The sequence below is a fragment of the Nomascus leucogenys genome, unplaced genomic scaffold, assembly GCF_006542625.1.
Source record: "Nomascus leucogenys isolate Asia unplaced genomic scaffold, Asia_NLE_v1 000836F_83279_qpd_obj, whole genome shotgun sequence".
Lineage (NCBI taxonomy): Eukaryota > Metazoa > Chordata > Mammalia > Primates > Hylobatidae > Nomascus > Nomascus leucogenys.
This window is the reverse complement of record NW_022096289.1, coordinates 44519-64158: the sequence shown is the minus strand read 5'-3', so window position 1 is coordinate 64158 and position 19640 is coordinate 44519. Positions and strand designations below refer to the sequence as shown.

The 19640-nt window shown below is 39.4% G+C and overlaps 1 pseudogene; it reads right to left on the bottom strand.

Moving 5' to 3' along the window:
- Positions 1 to 502: 502 nt before the first annotated feature.
- LOC115833881 lies at positions 503 to 908 on the bottom strand (annotated as a pseudogene).
- Positions 909 to 19640: the final 18732 nt, after the last annotated feature.

Genomic DNA, 19640 nt, shown 5'->3' with positions numbered 1-19640 from the left:
GACCTTTGATTTTCAGGATTTTATTATAAATTGTCTAGTTTAGGGGTTGCTTGTTTTTGTTTTTTTGTTTTTTATTCGTTTTTTTTCTTTGTTTTTGTTTTTTGGCTTGCAGTTCTTAGAGATTTTCCAATCAGTGACTTGACAAACTTATTCATTTGTTATATCTCTTCAAATACTGTTTCTGTGTTATTCTAGTGCTCCAATGACCCAAATACAACTTTTTATTCTTTTCCCACCTGTATTTTTCAAATTAAAAAAATTTTAATTTTTTTAATTTTTAATTATTGTAATTACATAGTGTTTATATTTATGGAGTATGTAAGATATTTTGATACAGGCGTTCAGTAATCACATCAGGGTAAATAGGACAGCCATCTCCCTCAAGCATTTATTCTTTATTGGTGTTATAAACAATCCAATTATATTCTTTAAGTTATTTTTTTAATGTTCAATAAATTATTGTTGACTGTAGTCACTGTGTTGTACTATCAAAGACTAGATCTTTTTTTTTGCAAGTCTTTTCATTTTTATTACTCAAAAAAGTTTCATTTTTTTTATTTAGCTTTCTGACTCTGTGCTTGTGCCTTCAACATTTTCACAATGATTTTCTGCTCCTCGATAAGGAAAGCACGCTTGATCCTGTCGCGAACACATTTAGCACACATGGAACCACCATAGTCCATGCTGACATGTTTCTTTGTTTTGGACAATCTCATAAGAACTTTAGGTCTTCCAGCACAAACCCGTCGAAGTCTGCCTGGGCACACACCACATGCAGATTTTGGTGCTTTCCCAACCTTCTTGGTATAAAGGTAAACAATTCTGTTACCAGGGGTTCGGGACAGCCTAGTCATGTTAGAGGCTGTATTGTAGGAAAGCCTACGTCAGTATGTCAAACGCTGGACCATTCTGAGTGCCTGGAGACAACGTCCCCGGAAGAGCTTTTTGTTTTTTTTTGCGGAGTCTTTCTCTGCCTCCCAGGCTGGAATGCAGTGGCGTGATCTCCACTCAGCGCAACCTCTACCTCCTGGACTCAAGCAATTCTCCCACCTCAGATTCTTGAGTAGCTGGGACTATAGGTGCACACCACCATGCCTAGCTAATTTTGTATTTTTTGTAGTGATGGGTTTCCTCATGTTGTCCAAGTTGGTCTCCAACTCCTGGGCTCAAGAAATCCGCCCGCCTCAGTCTCCCAGAACGCTGGGAGTACAGACACAAGACACTGCACCCAGCCAAATACTAGCTTTTATTCATTCTAGCTATCATTTTGTACTGATTAACCGTACCATTTTCCACCATTACCCCACTATCTTTCCCAGAATACGGTAACCATGCTTCTAAACTCTATCTCGATGAGTTTGATCATTTTAATTTTCAACCTCACAAATACATGAGAACACGCAAAGTTTGTCTTTCTTTGCCTGGCTTATTTCACTTAACATATGACTTCCGGATCCATGCATATTGCTACAGATGACAGGATCTCGTTCCTTATTATAGCTGAATAGTACTTCATTGTGTATATGTACCATATTTTCTTTATCGTTCATCTGTTGATGTACACTAAGGTTGATTCCAAATATTGGCTATTGTGTAGAGTGCTGCAGTAAACATAGGAGTGCAGATATGTCTTAGATATATGATTTCCTTTCTTTTGCATAAAATACTGAGAAGTGGGATCGCTGGATCAATGGCAGCTATATTATTAGTTTATTGAGGAAACTTTTCTTCATAGTGGTTCTAATAATTACATTCTCACCAACAGTGTACAAGGGTTTTCATTTCTCCATATTCTAGCCAGTATTTGTTATTGCCTGTCTTTTGGATATAAGCCATTTTAACTGGGGGTGAAATGATAATCTCAATGAAGTTTTGATTTGCTTTTCTCTGATGATGATCAATAATGTTGAGCACCTTTTCATATATCTGTTTGACATTTGTATGTATTCTTTTTTTTTTATTATACCTTAGGTTTCAGGGTACATGTGCACAATGTGCAGGTTTGTTACATACGTATCCATGTGCCGTGTTGTTTTGCTGCACCCATTAACTCGTCATTTAGCATTAGGTATATCTCCTAATGCTGTCCCTCCCCCCTCCCCCCACCCCACAACAGTCCCCGGAGTGTGATGTTCCCCTTCCTGTGTTCATGAGTTCTCATTGTTCAATTCCCACCTATGAGTGAGAACATGCGGTGTTTGGTTTTTTGTCCTTGGGATAGTTTACTGAGAATGATGGTTTCCAGTTTCATCCATGTCCCTACAAAGGACATGAACTCATCCTTTTCTATGGCTGCATAGTATTCCATGGTGTATGTGTGCCACATTTTCTTAATCCAGTCTATCGTTGCTGGACATTTCGGTTGGTTCCAACTCTTTGCTATTCTGAATAGTGCCGCAGTAAACATACATGTGCATGTGTCTTTATAGCAGCATGATTTATAGTCCTTTGGGTGTATACCCACTAATGGAATGGCTGGGTCAGATGGTATTTCTAGTTCTAGATCCCTGAGGAATTACCACACTGACTTCCACAATGGTTGAACTAGTTTACAGTCCCACCAACAGTGTAAAAGTGTTCCTATTTCTCCAAATCCTCTCCAGCACCTGTTGTTTCCTGACTTTTTAATGATTGCCATTCTAACTGGTGTGAGATGGTATCTCACTGTGGTTTTGATTTGCATTTCTCTGATGGCCAGTGATGATGAGCATTTTTTCATGTGTTTTTTGGCTGCATAAATGTCTTCTTTTGAGAAGTGTCTGTTCATGTCCTTTGCCCACTTTCCTGATGGGGTTGTTTTTTTTTTCTTGTAAATTTGTTTGAGTTCATTGTAGATTCTGGATATTAGCCCTTTGTCAGATGAGTAGGTTGCAAAAATTTCCTCCCATTCTGTAGGTTGCCTGTTCACTCTGATGGTAGTTTCTTTTGCTGTGCAGAAGCTCTTTAGTTTAATGAGATCCCATTTGTCAATTTTGGCTTTTGTTGCCATTGCTTTTGGTGTTTCAGACATGAAGTCCTTGCACATGTCTATGTCCTGAATGGTATTGCCTAGGTTTTCTTGTAGGATTTTAATGGTTTTAGGTCTAACATTTAAGTCTTTAATCCATCTTGAATTAATTTTTCTATAAGGTGTAAGGAAGGGATCCAGCTTCAGCTTTCTACATATGGCTAGCTAGTTTTCCGAGCACCATTTACTAAATAGGGAATCCTTTCCCCATTTCTTGTTTTTGTCAGGTTTGTCAAAGATCAGATAGTTGTAGATATGCGGCATCATTTCTGAGGGCTGTGTTCTGTTCCATTGATCTATGTCTCTGTTGTGGTACCAGTACCATGCTGTTTTGGTTACTGTAGCCTTGTAGTATAGTTTGAAGTCAGGTAGTGTGATGCCTCCAGCTTTGTTCTTTTGGCTTAGGATTGACTTGGCGATGCAGGCTCTTTTTTGGTTCCATATGAAGTGTAAAGTAGTTTTTTCCAATTCTGTGAAGAAAGTCATTGGTAGCTTGATGGGGATGGCATTGAATCTATAAATTACCTTGGGCAGTATGGCCATTTTCATGATATTGATTCTTCCAACCCATGAGCATGGAATGTTCTTCCATTTGTATCCTCTTTGATTTCATTGAGCAGTGGTTTGTAGTTCTCCTTGAAGAGGTCCTTCACATCCCTTGTAAGTTGGATTCCTAGGTATTTTATTCTCTTTGAAGCAATTGTGAATGGGAGTTCACTCATGATTTGGCTCTCTGTTTGTGATTGGTGTACAAGAATGCTTGTGATTTTTGTACATTGGTTTTGTATCCTGAGACTTTGCTGAAGTTGCTAATCAGCTTAAGGAGATTTTGGGCTGAGACGATGGGGTTTTCTAGATATACAATCATGTCATCTGCAAACAGGGACAATTTGACTTCCTCTTTTCCTAATTGAATACCGTTTATTTCCTCCTCCTGCCTGATTGCTCGGCCAGAACTTCCAACACTATGTTGAATAGGAGTGGTGAGAGAGGGCATCCCTTTCTTGTGCCAGTTTTCAGAGGGAATGCTTCCAGTTTTTGCCCATTCAGTATGATATTGGCTGTGGGTTTGTCATAGATAGCTCTGATTATTTTGAGATATGTCCCATCAATCCCTAATTTATTGAGAGTTTCTAGCATGAAGGGTTGTTGAATTTTGTCAAAGGCCTTTTCTGCATCTATTGAGATAATCGTGTGGTTTTTGTCTTTGGTTCTGTTTACATGCTGGATTACATTTATTGATTTGTGTATGTTGAACCAGCCTTGCATCCCAGGAATGAAGCCCACTTGATCATGGTGTATAAGCTTTTTGATGTGCTGCTGGATTCGGTTTGCCAGTATTTTATTGAGGATTTTTGCAGCAATGTTCATCAAGGATATTGGTCTGAAATTCTCTTTTTTGGTTATGTCTCTGCCAGGCTTTGGTATCAGGACGATGCTGGCTTCATAAAATGTGTTAGGGAGGATTCCCTCTTTTTCTATTGATTGGAATAGTTTCAGAAGGAATGGTACCAGCTCTTCCTTGTACCTCTGGTAGAATTCAGCTGTGAATCCATCAGGTCCTGGACTCTTTTTGGTTGGTAAGCTATTGATTATTGCCACAATTTCAGAACCTGTTATTGGTCTATTCAGAGATTCAACTTCTTCCTGGTTTAGTCTTGGGAGGGTGTTGTTGAGGAATTTATCCATTTCTTCTAGGTTTTCTAGTTTATTTGCATAGAGGTGTTTGTAGTATTCTCTGATGGTAGATTGTATTTCTGTGGGATCGGTGGTGATATCCCGTTTTTCATTTTTTATTGCATCTATGTGATTCTTCTCTCTTTTCTTCTTTATTAGTCTTGCTAGCGGTCTATCAATTTTGTTGATCTTTTCAAAAGACCAGCTCCTGGATTCATTAATTTTTTGAAGGGTTTTTTGTGTCTCTATTTCCTTCAGTTCTGCTCTGATTTTAGTTATTTCTAGCCTTCTGCTAGCTTTTGAATGTGTTTGCTCTTGCTTTTCTAGTTGTTTTAATTGTGATGTTAGGGTGTCAATTTTGGATCTTTCCTGCTTTCTCTTGTGGGCATTTAGTGCTAAAATTTCCCTCTACACACTGCTTTGAACGTGTCCCAGAGATTCTGGTATGTTGTGTCTTTGTTCTCGTTGGTTTCAAAGAACATCTTTATTTCTGCCTTCATTTCATTATGTACCCAATAGTCATTCAGGAGCAGGTTGTTCAGTTTCCATGTAGTTGAGCGGTTTTGAGTGAGTTTCTTAATCCTGAGTTCTAGTTTGATTGCACTGTGGTCTGAGAGACAGTTTGTTATAATTTCTGTTCTTTTACATTTGTTGAGGAGAGCTTTACTTCCAACTATGTGGTCAATTTTGGAATAGGTGTGGTGTGGTGCTGAAAAAAAATGTATATTCTGTCGATTTGGGGTGGAGAGTTCTGTAGATGTCTATTAGGTCCACTTTGTGCAGAGCTGAGTTCAATTCCTGGATATCCTTGTTAACTTTGTCTCGTTGATCTGTCTAATGCTGACCGTGGGGTGTTAAAATCTCCCATTATTATTGTGTGGGAGTTTAAGTCCCTTTGTAGGTCACTGAGGACTTGCTTTATGAATCTGGGTGCTCCTGTATTGGGTGCACATATATTTAGGATAGTTAGCTCTTCTTGTTGAATTGATCCCTTTACCATTATGTAATGGCCTTCTTTGTCCCTTTTGATCTTTGTTGGTTTAAAGTCTATTTTATCAGAGACTAGGATTGCAACCCCTGCCTTTTTTTGTTTTCCATTTGCTTGATAGATCTTCCTCCATCCCTTTATTTTGAGTCTATGTGTGTCTCTGCACATGAGATGGGTTTCCTGAATACAGCACACTGATGGGTCCTGACTCCTTATCCAGTTTGCCAGTCTGTGTCTTTTAATTGGAGCATTTAGCCCATTTACATTTAAAGTTAATATTGTTATGTGTGAATCTGATCCTGTCATTATGATGTTAATTGGTTATTTTGCTCATTAGTTGATGCAGTTTCTTCCTAGCCTCGATGGTCTTTACAATTTGGCATGTTTTTGCAGGGGCTGCTACCGGTTGTTCCTTTCCATGTTTAGTGCTTCCTTCAGGAGCTCTTTTAGGGCAGGCCTGGTGGTGACAAAATCACTCAGCGTTTGCTTGTCTGTAAAGTATTTTATTTCTCCTTCACTTATGAAGCTTAGTTTGGCTGGATAGGAAATTCTGGGTTGAAAATTCTTTTCTTTAAGAATGTTGAATATCGGCCCCCACTCTCTTCTGGCTTGTAGAGTTTCTGCCAAGAGATCAGCTGTTAGTCTGATGGGCTTCCCTTTGTGGGTAACCCGACCTTTCTCTCTGGCTGCCCTTAACATTTTTTCCTTCATTTCAACTTTGGTGAATCTGACAATTATGTGTCTTGGAGTTGCTCTTCTCGAGGAGTATCTTTGTGGCGTTCTCTGTATTTCCTGAATCTGAATGTTGGCCTGCCTTGCTAGATTGGGGAAGTTCTCCTGGATAATATCTTGCAGAGTGTTTTCCAACTTGGTTCCATTCTCCCCGTCATTTTCAGGTACACCAATCAGACGTAGGTTTGGTCTTTTCACATAGTCCCAAATTTCTTGGGGGCTTTGTTCATTTCTTTTTATTCTTTTTTCTCTAAACTTCCCTTCTCACTTCATTTCATTCATTTCATCTTCCATCAGCGATACCCTTTCTTCCAGTTGATCGCATCTGCTACTGAGGCTTCTGCAATCTTCACGTAGTTCTCGAAACTTGGCTTTCAGCTCCATCAGCTCCTTTAAGCCCTTCTCTCCATTGGTTATTCTAGTTATCCATTCATCTAATTTTTTTTCAAAGTTTTTACCTTCTTTACTATTGTTTTGAATTTCCTCCCGTAGCTCAGAGTAGTTTGATCGTCTGAAGCCTTCTTCTCTCAACTCGTCAAAGTCATCCTCCATCCAGCCTTGTTCCGTTGCTGGTGAGGAACTGCGTTCCTTTGGAGGAGGAGAGGTGCTCTGGTTTTTAGAGTTTCCAGTTTTTCTGCTCTGTTTTTTCCCCATCTTTGTGGTTTTACCTACTTTTGGTCTTTGATGATGGTGATGTACAGATGGGTTTTTGGTGTGGATGTCCTTTCTGTTTGTTAGTTTTCTTTCTACCAGACAGGACCCTCAGCTGCAGGTCTGTTGGAGTTTACTGGAGGTCCACTGCAGACCCTGTTTGGCTGGGTGTCAGCAGTCGTGGCTGCAGAACAGCAGATTTTCGTGAGACCACAAATTCAGCTATCTGATAGTTCCTCTGGAAGTTTTGTCTCAGAGGAGTACCCGGCCGAGTCAGGTGTCAGTCTGTCCCTACTGGGGAGTGCCTCCCAGTTAGGCTGCTCAGGGGTGAGGGACCCACTTCAGGAGGCAGTCTGTCCTCAGTTTTTCAGCTGTGTGTTGGGAGAACCACTACTCTATTCAAAGCTGTCAGTCAGAGAGGGACAGTTAAGTCTGCAGAGGTTCCTGCTGAGTTTTTGTTTGTCTATGCCCTGCCCCTAGAGGTGGAGCCTACAGAGGCAGGCAGGCCTCTTTGAGCTGTGGTGTGCTCCACCCAGTTGGAGCTTCCTGGCTGCTTTGTTTACCTAAGCAAGCCTGGGCAATGGCGGGCGCCCCTCCCCCAGCCTCGCTGCCACCTTGCAGTTTGATCTCAGGCTGCTGTGCTAGCAATCAGCAAGACTCCGTGGGCATAGGACCCTCCGAGCCAGGTGCGGGACACAATCTCCTAGTGTGCCGTTTTCAAGGCCCATTGGAAAAGCGCAGTATTAGGGTGGGACAGACCCGATTTTCCATGTGCCGTCCGTTACCCCTCTCTTTGACTAGGAAAGGGAACTCCCTGACGCCTTGTGCTTCCAGAGTGAGGCAATGCCTCACCCTGCTTGGGCTCCGGCACAGTGCGCTTCACCGACTGTCCTGTACCCACTGTTTGGCACTCCCTAGTGAGACGAAACCAGTACCTCAAACAGAAATGCAGAAATCACCCATCTTCTGTGTCACTCAGGCTGGGAGCTGTAGACCAGAGCTGTTCCTGTTCGACCATCTTGGCTCCACCCCTCTGTATGTATTCTTTTGAGAAATATCTATTCATATTTTCCCCATTTTTAATCTTTTTTTAGATTTTTTTTCTGTAGAGTTGTTTGAGGTGTGTAGATTTTTTCTCGGGTTTTCCATTCTGTTCCATTGGTCTATGTGTCTGTTTTTATGCCAGTACCCTACTGTTTTGGTTACTATAGCTCTCTAGCATAACTTAAAGACAAGCGGTGAGATTCCTCCAGTTTAATTTCTTTTGCTTAGGATAGCTTTGGCTATTCTGGAATTTTTGTAGTTACATTTAAAGTATAGGATTGTTTTCTCTATTTCTGTGAAAAATGTCGTGTAGTTTTGTAGGGATTCCATTAAATCTGTAGATTGTATTGGATAATATGGTTATTTTAACAATAGTGATTTCTTCCACTCTGTGAACATGGAATACATTTCCTTTTTTTCTTCAATTTCTTGCATTAACGTTTTGTAGTTTTCATTGTAGAGATGTTTCACTTCTTTGGTTAGTTTAATTCCTAGGTATTTTATTTTACTTCCAGCTATTGTAAATGGAATTACTTTTTTATTTCTTTTTCACGTTGTTAACTGTTGGCATAGAGAACTGATACTGATTTTTGTATGTTGATTTTGTATCCTGCAACTTTACTGAATTTGTTTATAAGTTCCTGTAATTTTCCTGTAGAGTCTTGAGGTTTTTCCAAATATAAGATTATGTCATCAGCAAACAGGATAATTTGGCTTCTTCCTTTCCTATGTGGATGCTCTTTAAATCTTTCTCTTGTCTGATTTTGCTAGTTCGGACTTCCAGTAATATGTTGAATAACAGTGCAAAAGTGAGTGTCCTTGTTTTATTCCAGATCTTAGAGGAGAGTGTTTCAGTTTTTCACTGCTTGGCATGATACTAACTGTGGGTCTGTCCTATATGGCTTTTATTATGTTGAGGTATGTTCCTTCTGTCACCATTTTTTAAGGGTTTTTATCATGAATAGGTGTTGAATTTTATCAAATGCTTTTTCAGCATCAGTTGAAATGATTACATGGTTTATATCCTTCTTTCTGTTGATATGATGTATCACATTGACTGATTTGCATATGTTAACCCATCCTTGCATCCCAGGGCTAAATCCCACTTGATGGTGATGAATGATTTTTTAAATGTGTTGTTGAATTCAGTTTGCTAGTATTTTGTTGAGGATCGCTGCATCAATACACATCAGTGATGTTGGCCTATAGTTTTCTTTTTTTGATGTGTCCTTGTCTGGTTTAGTATCAGGGTAATACTGACCTCACAGAATGAATTTGAGAGTATTCCCTCCTCCTTCATGTTTCAGAATACTGTATTGTAATAGTTCTTCTTTAAATGTTTGGTGAAATTCAGCAGTGAAACCATTGGGTCCCTAGCTCTTGTTTGGTGTAGAGAAGTTTTATTACAACTTCTATCTCATTATTTATTATTATTCTGTGTAGGTTTTGGATTTCTTCCTGGATCAATTAAGATAGGTTGTATATATCTGGGAATTTATACATTTCTTCTATGATTTTCCAATTTATTGGCATATAGTTACTCATAGTGGCCACTAATAATCTGTTTAATTTCTGTGGTATCAGTTGTAATGTCTCCTTTTTCATCTCTAATTTTATTTATTTAGATCTCTCTTTTTTATTAGTCTGGCTAAAGTTGTGTCAATTTTCTTATCTTTACAAGAAACCAACTTTTTCTTTCATTAATCTTTTCTAATTTTTAGTCTCAAATTTTATGTATTTCTACTGTGATTTTCACTTTCTTCTACTTAATTTTGGGTTTGGATTGCTCGTTCTCTTATATTTCTTTAAGATGCATAATTCATTTGTTTATTTAAACTTCTTCTCCTTTTATGATGTGTAGGCATTTATTGCTATACATTTCCCTCTTGGTAGAGCTTTTGCATAGGTTGTTGTGCATTGTGTTTTCATTTTTATTTTTCCAATAAATTTTACAATTTTATTCTTAACATCTTCATTGACCCAATCATCATTCAGGAGCATTTTGTTTATTTCCTATGTGTTTTTATAGTTTCCAAAATTCCTTTGGTTACTGATTTCTAGCTTTATTGTGGTCAGAAAAATATTTGACATAAATACAATAGTTTTGCAATTTTTGAGACCTTTTTTTTGGTGGCCTAAGATATGGTCTATTCTTGAGAATGTTCCATGTGCTGAGGAGAAGAATGTGTAATCTGAAACCTTTGGGTGCATATTCTGTAAGTGTCTATTAGGTCTATTGAGTCTCTAGCACAGATTAAGACAAGTGTTTCTTTGTTGGTTTGCTGTCAAGGTTATCTCTCCAATGATGAAACCTGGGTATTAAAGTCCCAAGCTATTACTGTATTGAGATGTATCTCTTTCTTTACCTCTAATTGTATTTGCTTTGTATATCTCGGTGCTCCATTTTTGAGTGCATATTTACAATTGTTATATCTTTGATGTAGTTTATATATTTGTCCCTGCCAAAATCTCATGTTGAATTATAATCCCCAGTGTTGGAAATGGGGCCTTTTGAGAGGTGGATTGAATCATGGGGGCAGATTTCTCATGAGTCGTTTAGCTTCCCCTTGGTGCTGTTCTCATGATAGTAAGTTCTCGTGAGATATGGTATTTTAAAAGCGTGTGGAACCTCTCCCCATGTTCTTTCTTGCTCCTGCTTTTGCCAAGTGAAGTGCCTGCTTCCCCTTTGCCTTCCACCATGATTGGAAGCTTCCTGAGGCCTCCCCAGAGCTAATCTTCTGTGCTTACTGTATAGAATGCAGAAATGTGAGCCAATTAAACTTCTTTTCTAATAAATTACCCACTCTCAGGTATTTTTATAGCAGTGCAAAAATTGCCTGATGATATCTTCTTGTTGAGTTGACCACTTTATCACTATATGGTAACCTTCTTCGTCTCTTTTTATAGTTTTTGCCTGGACATTTATTTTATCTAAGTACGGCTATTCTTGCTCCTTATTGGTTTCTATTGGCAAGGAATAACTTTTTCCATTCCTTTATTTTTAGTCTGTGTGTGTCTTTATAGGTGATGTATGTTTCTTATAGGCAACTGTTCGTGGAGTGTTTTTTATCCATTCAGCCATCCTGTGTTTGCTTTGGAGAGTTTAGTTCACTTTCGTTCAATGTTATTATTAAGTAAGGACTTAACCAGTCTTTTTGTTGTTTTCTGGTTAGTTTGTGGTCTTCTCTTCCATTTTTCCTTCCTTCCTGTCTTCCTTTTAGTGAATTTGATTTTCTCTGGTGGTATGATTTAGTTCCTTGCTTTTTATTTTTTGTGTGTCTGTTGTATTTTTTTAATTTGAAGATACTATGAAGCTTGCAAATGCTGTCTTTTAAACCATTATTTTAAGCTGATAACAACTTAACACTCTGTACAAACAAGGAAAAAGAAAAGTAATAAAAACGCTACACCATAACTTCATCACCCTACCTTTTAACTTTTGTTGTTTCTATTTATATATTATTGTACTGTATATGTCTTGAAAAGTTGTTGTAGTTATTATTTTTATTGGTTCATCATTTATTTGAAGTTAAGTTTACACACCACCATGACAGTGTTCTAGTATTCTCTGTTTGTCTGTGTATTTAATATTACCAGTGAGTCTTTTACTTTGTGATTTCTCATTGCTCATTAACATCCTTTTCTTTCTGATTGAAGTACTCCCTGTAGCATTTCTGGTGTTGATGAAATCCCTCAGGTTTGTTTGTCTGGAAAAGACTTTATTTTCTCCTTCATGTTTGAAGAATACTTTTGCTAGATATACTATTCTAGGGTAGAACATGTTTCCTTCAACACTTTAAATATGACATGCTGCTCTCTTGGGGCCTGTAAGATTTACACTAAAAAATCTCCTGCCAGACATATTGGAGTTCCCTTTTGTGCAATTTGTTTCTTTTCTCAACTACTTTTAGGATCCTTTCTATATCATAGACCTTCAAATGCCTTGAAATAGCCTTTGTGGGGAGTTAAATCTGCTTCGTGTTCTATAATCTTCTTGCATGAGAATACTGACATCTTTCTCTAGGTTTGGGAAGTTCTCTATTATTATTCCTTTGAATAAACTTTCTGCTCCTTTCTCTTTCTCTGCTTCCTCTCTAAGGTCAATAACTCTTAAATTTTCCATTTAGAAACTATTTTGTAAATATATTAGGTATGCTTCATTGTTTTTTATTCTTCTTTATTTTGTGTCCTCTGACTGTATTTTCAAATAACCTGTCCTCAATCTCACTAATTCTTTCTTTTTTTGTGTGTGTAATTGTGGATTTTTATTTCACTTGGGTAAATAACTAGGAGTGGGATTACTGGATCTTATGGAAAGCATACATTTAACTTCATAAGAAATGGCCAAACTACTTTCCAGAATAGCCACACCATTTTACATTTCCACCAGCAATAAATGAGACTCTCAGTTACTCCTCATTCTTATCAACACTTCCTGTTGTCACTATTTTTAAAATTTTAGCTATTCAAATGGTATGTAGTGGTATCTTATTGTGTTTATTTAATACCACATTTTAAAATTTAAAACTTTATTATTTTAATTTTATATTTCCTAATTGACTACTGTACATTTTCATAGGGTACACAGTGATGTTTTGATATATATAATGTGTAGTAGTCATATCAAAGTGAAGAACATATTATCATCTCAAACATTTATCATTTCTTTATGTTGCCCAAATTAAATATAGTTATTCTAGCTACTTGAAATGATGTATTATTGTTAACTGTTGTCATAATAGAGTGGTATAGAACACTGGAAGTTATTCCTCTTATCTAGTTGTAATTTTGTTTGGATTTTTTTTGCATTTTTCTTTTTATTTAACTTATTTTAATTTCAGGGGAACATTTGCAGGTTTGTGAAACAGATAAACTTTTGTTATAGGAATTTGTTGTACAGATTATTTTTTGACACAGGTATTCAGCCTAATAATATCCATTAGTTATTTTTCATGATCCTCTCCTTCCTCTTAACCTCCATTTACACACACATATATATAAGATATATGTAAGATACATATACACATATCTTAAAATATATATAGATTTTAAATTACTTTTGGCAAATTTTCTTCCTGCTTCCTCTTGTAATCTTGAAAAAAATACTTGATAGTTTTCTTCTGTTTGCAACTTTGAGTTTCTGTATATATCTATGTCTCTACTAAATACTTTTGTTAATATATATTTATATATGTTGACCTGTATTTATATATCTATTATTGATATTCTATTGTTATATAAACCAATATGTACCTATATGTATTAATATGCATATTGACTTATATCTATCAATGAGAGAATTGTGTATATTGACTAATTTTAATTGGTGAATAATTATTTTAAGCAACTTTGAGTCTCTGACAGATATTCTGATATGATTTACAAATGTGACATGCGTGTCAAAAAATAAGGTATTTTTATCAGTGATTTTCTGTTGTATATGTATATTTTTGCATTTTTATTATGGTCCAAGCCAGTTATTCAAAACCCAGGATATATCAAACTAAAAAGTAATTCATAAATTTAAAATTATTATTATGCAATGATGTCATCATTTCTAATGACATAAAAGCACCACAGCTTCTGGGACTTATACAATATTCACTTGTTTAAGACAATATGACAAAATTCCATAAAGGAGACTTTTAAATTGATTCTTTTTCTATGGCAAAATAATATCGAATTTTGTTAATTCTAATTCTTTCAATAACTATAAACTTCAAGGTGGGAGAAGTAGCACCCCCCCACCCCTCCATTATCTCTGCAAGGTAGCATATTATATAAACCTGTAAGGACCTATGAAAGGCAAAAGAAGGCTTAATGACACGGGATCATATTCTTCTTTGTAACCACTCTCAATATTTCTTTGAGTATGTATTTCTCACACTAGCAAATAGGAGTAATATGAAGGAAGACGTGTTTACAGTTCTCTTTCCTCTTGATTGACAAATGTACTTATTATTTTGAACATATCTCACTGTAACTGGAATCTTGTCAAAAGTGAATATGTAGGCAAGAGAGCACATATAATGCACATATTTTATAAAGTGCAAATAATGAGCTACGGAGAAAAACCCTCTTGAAATAAAGATTTACAGGATGAACAAATGGGTGGTTATTCAGAATTAGATTTGTATATCAAACTGAAGCCTTCTAGGGGGTAATTTTGATAATTGTGATATAAATGAAGATGGAGGGTGGTTGCCTAATTATATGGATTAATGCAGAGAAATTGCCCTCTCAAGTAGCTGGATTTTATATGTAACTTTCATGATATTTTCACAATTGTCCACTAATTTCTTGATGCTTCATTTGCATGCCAAATGGTGGCATTTTGGAAGCAGTATAAAGGACTATGTTTAATAATTTCAGATTTATGAAACTTTTGCAAAGGCTGTACAAAGCATTTTCATGCACATTTCACTCAGCTTCCCCTTAAATTAATACCTTACATTGTACATGCATTTAAACTAAAAAATTAACATTGAAATATTACCATTAACTAAACTTCAGACTTAATTCAGATTTGTAGATTTTTTACTCCCAGGTCCTTTTTCATTGCTAGGATCCAACCCAGCCTACCACATTGAATTTAGTTTTCATGTCTCTTTAATCTAAAGTCTATGACTGGTTCTCAGTCTTTACTTGTTTCTCATGACCTTTATGGTTTTGAGGAGTACTTGAGAATTTTGTAAAGTGTCCCTGGACTTGAGTTTGTTAGATGTTTTCTCCTCATTAGACTAGGATTCCGGAATTTAGGGGAGAATACTACAGAAGTGAAGTGTCTTTCTCATCACATCCTATCAGAGGAGTGCATGATAGCAATGCGACCTCCCACTGCTGATATTAACAATGATCACTTGGTTAAGGAGAGAAGTGCCAGGCTTGTCCGCTCAAAGGTCACTATTTTTTCCCATTCCATATTTTGCTTTTTAGAATCCAGCCCACACCCTAGGGAGAACAATTAACTTCCACCTGAGATTGGAGTGACCCATCTCCGCCCGGAACCCCCGAGACTGGAGTGACCCATCTCCGCCCAGAACCTCCTGAGGCTGCAGTGACCCATCTCCGCCCGGAACCTCCTGAGACTGGAGTGACCCATCTCCTCCTGGAACCTCCTGAGACTGCAGTGACCCATCTCCGCCCAGAACCTCTTAAGACTGGAGTGACCCATCTCTGCCCGCAGCCCCCCAAGATTCCTCAGGGATCCAGTCTCCACCCGCAGCCTTCCGAGACTCGTCGGGGGTCCAGTCTCCACCCGCAGCCTTCCGAGACTAGAGTGACCCATCTGCGCCTGCAGCCTTCCAAGACACCTCGGAGGTCCAGTCTCCACTCGCAGACTCCCAAGACTCGTCGGGTGTCCAGTCTCTGCCCAGAGCCTCCCTGAGTTCTGGTGTCCAGTCTCTGCCCAGAGCCTCCCACAGTTCCGCTGTCCAGTGTCCACCCGGAGCCTCCCACAGTTCTGGTGTCCAGTCTCCACCCGCAGCCTCCCAAGACTCCTTGGAGGTCCAGTCTCCACCCGCAGCCTCCCAAGACTCGTCGGGTGTCCAGTCTCTGCCCGGAGCCTCCCACAATTCTGGTGTGCAGTCTCCACCCAGAGCCCCCCACAGTTCCGGTGTCCAGTGTCTGCCTGGTTCCTTCCAACACTGGAGTGATCTATCTGCGCCCACAGCCTCCCGAAACTCCTTGGGGGTCCAGTCTCCACCCGCAGCCTCCCACGACTCATCAGGTGTCCAGTCTCCGCCCGGAGCCTCCCACAATTCCGGTGTCGAGTCGCCACCTGCAGCCTCCGAAGACTCTTCGGAGGTCCAGTCTCCGCCTGCAACCTCCCAAGACTCATCGGGTGTGCGGTCTCCACCCAGAGTCTCCCACAGTTCCGGTGCCCAGTTTCTGCCCGGAACCCCCCCAGTTCCGGTGTCCAGTGTCCGCCTGGTTCCTTCCGACACTGGAGGGACCCATCTGCGCCCGCAGCCTCCCAGGACTCCTCGCAGGTCCAGTCTCCACTTGCAGCCTCCCAAAACTCCTCAGAGGTGCAGTCTCCGCCCACAGCCTCCTGAGACTGGCATGTCCCATCTCCACCTGGACCTCCCGACCCTAGTCGGGTGTCCAATCTCCTAGACGTGCTGAAATTGCTGGATCCTGGGAGGACGCTGAAGGACATATGGGATCATTGTGAGGCCCTGGTGAAGAATACCGAGGAACCCACCGAGCCTGATAAATAAGCTTGTGGGGAACCCTGACTGCAGCCTCCCAAGACTCCGGTGTCCAGTCTCCAACCGGAGCCTCCCACAATTCTGGTGTCCAGTCTCCGCCCGGAGCCTCCCACAATTCCGGTGTCCAGTCTCCACCCACAGCCTTCCGAGACTGACATGTCCTATCTCCGCCTGCAACCTGCCGACCCTAGTCGGGTGTCCAATCTCCTACTACACATGCTGAAATTGCTGGATCCTGGGAGGACGCTGAATGTCGTATGGGATCGTTGTGAGGCCCGGGTGAAGAAAACTGAGGAACCCACCGAGACTGATCAATGCCCTTGTGGAGAATCCTGCCTGCAGCCTCCCGAGTCTCCGGTGTCCAGTCTCCATCCGGAGCCTCCCAGCGCTCCAGAGTCCCAGCAGTTCTTGGAGCCTCCCAATATTGGAGCATCCTACATAAAAGAACTGCTTCAGGAAGATACACCAAGCACAAAAGAGTGCATTTCTGATCCTCTTCAATATAGACACACATCAGAAAAACTCCATGAATTCTTCAAAATCACCTCCTGTAATTCAACCCAGGCCTCTCATGGCATTACCATTCACATAAGAGAAAGCTGAACCTCAACTGGAAAAGTATATGGTTTTGGGGTTTTGTTTCGTTTGTTTGGGTTCTGGAAAAATAGATGTCAGAAAACAAAGTGGATGTCAAGATACTAGAACACTAAGAATTTAGGCCTGGGTCTGGAAAGGACATTTGAACATCAATATATAATAGTAGTCCACGTCCAAAACTCACAAGTGAGATTATCAAACTCCAGGGGAGTCTATTAATGTGGCCATAAAGTCTACCCCGTAATTTTGAAATAACTTTTCCAGCCCAAAATACAACTGACATCTTATGGGTCCCGAAATACCATACACCAAGCAAGATTTCTACCAGAGAAATAACACTAATCATTTGCGGAGCAGTCTGACCAGTGTTCCCTGAGTTACGCCAACCACCTCCAACTGTCCTTCCCACCTAAGTATTACCAGGTCAGGAGGATGCCCTGCTGCACGCTCAGGCATTTTGTACTACCTACTGCATGTGTATCTACAATTATCTCAATAAAAATTTCAAGAATTTAAAAATATTAACCATCCCCTACTTGTACTTACACACAATGGGAATTCTAAGTAGAAATTGAAATAAATGAAACACTACTACAAACAATACCACCAATATATTTCACTAACATAATATTGAACAAAATAGTATACATAGAACGATTTCACTCATAAAAAGGTTTAAAAAAGATATAAAACTAACAGTTTGGCAAGATGGGAGGAAAGGATTGTGACTGGGAGAAAATACAAGAAGGCTTTGGGGTGCGATAGTTCTGTTAAGAGTTAATCTGTGTGGTGGTTCACCTTGGAAAAATATGTAGAGCTAGGCATTCATGATCTGTGCACTTTTTAGTTTGCTACACTTCAATAAATGTGCTTATAGGGAAGAAAAATATATCATCAAACAAGCAAAAAAGAACAATCTTGCCAACAAAAACAAATCTTCAGAAAGAAATACATATGCTGGGTATGAGGTGATACCTCCTTGTGGTTCTAACTTGCATTTCCCTGATGATTTGTGATATTCAGCATTTTTTCATATACCTGTTGGCCATGCATTTATCTTTGAGAAATGTCGATTCAGGTCTTTTGTCCATTTTTAAAAAGCACAATTGCTTCTTTTCTTCCTATTGAGATGTTTGAGTTGCCTATGTATTTTGAATATTAACCCCTTTTAAGATATTAAAACAGATGTAAGTAAATGGAAAGATATCCCATGTCCGTGCACTAGAAGAATATTGTTAAAATATCTTTATCAGCCAACGGGATCTACAGAATAAATGCAATCCATCTTAAGTTACAGGAAGGATAGCATTAGGAGATTACAAAAGGCATTCTTAATAGAAATAGAAAAAAACATCCTAAAATTCATATGGAAATGCAAAATACCTGACAGACCGAAGAATCTGGAATAAAAAAGCTGGAAGCATCACACTACCTGATTTCAAAATATACTACAAATCTATAGTACGCATGGTACTATCAATAAAAGGGGTGGGGGAGAGACAGAGACGAACGAATGACAAGTGAAACAATAGAGATATCGAATAAATTCATGCATTTATTGTCAACCCATTTTTAACAAAGGCACCAGGAACACACATTTGGGAAGGACAATCTCTTCAATAAACTGTGCTAGGAAAACCCAACACCCACATGTACAAGAATCCATCTAGGCCGTTATCTTACCGTATACAAACATCTACTCAAAATAAGGACTTAAATGTAGGACCTGAAACTATGAAACTACTAGAGAACATAGGATAAATGCTTCATGAAACTGGAGAGGACAAGGAATTTTCAAATAGACATCAAAAGCACAAGCAACAAAAGCAAAGATGTAATTACATTAAACTTAACAGCTTCTGCAAAGCAGAGGAAGCAATCGGTAGAATGAAGATACAGGCCAGGCACGGTGGTTCATGCCTGTACACCTAGCACTTTGGAAGGCCGAGGCGTGCCGATCACGAGTCCAGGAGATCGAGACCACGCTGGCTAACACAGTGAAACCCTGTCTCTACTAAAAATACAAAAAAATTGGCCAAGCTTGGTGGCCGGCGCCTGTAGTCCCAGCTACTCAGGAGGCCGAGGCAGGAAAATGGCATGAATCCAGGAGGCAGAGCTTGCAGTGAGCCGAGATCGCGCCACTGCACTCCAACCTGGGCGACAGAGCAAAACTCTGTCTAAAAAAATTTAAAAATTTTTTTAAAATGAAGAAACCACCCAGAGAATGGAAGCAAGTACTTGCAAACTATGCATCAGGCAAGGGGTTCATACACAAAATATATGAAGAACTCGAACTACTCAAAAGCAAAAATACAAATGATCTTATTAAAAAAATCTACCCAAAACCTTTGTCCCCCACCATTATTTCCCTACCTTCTTTTCCCGACCTTTGGCCAGCCCCCTCCCTCTCGCCACCCTTTTTCTTCTGCCATCTGCACCCAAACTTCATTTTTTCCCCACCATCATTTCACAAAGCCTTCTCTACTCTCCTGCTCAACACTCTTTTCCCCATCCATCTACCCAAACCCTTTCCCCACTGTTTCTTCCCACCGTCTTTTCCCCTTATCCCTAACTACCTTTTCCCCCCCTCCCGCTCTCATCACCCTCATCACCCTCTTTTGCTCTTTCATCTAAGCAAAAACATTTTCCCCCATCTTTTCCCAAAACCTTCTCCCCATTCCTGCTGCCCACCACCCTCTTCCCCCCCCATCTAACCAGAAACTGTTTTCTT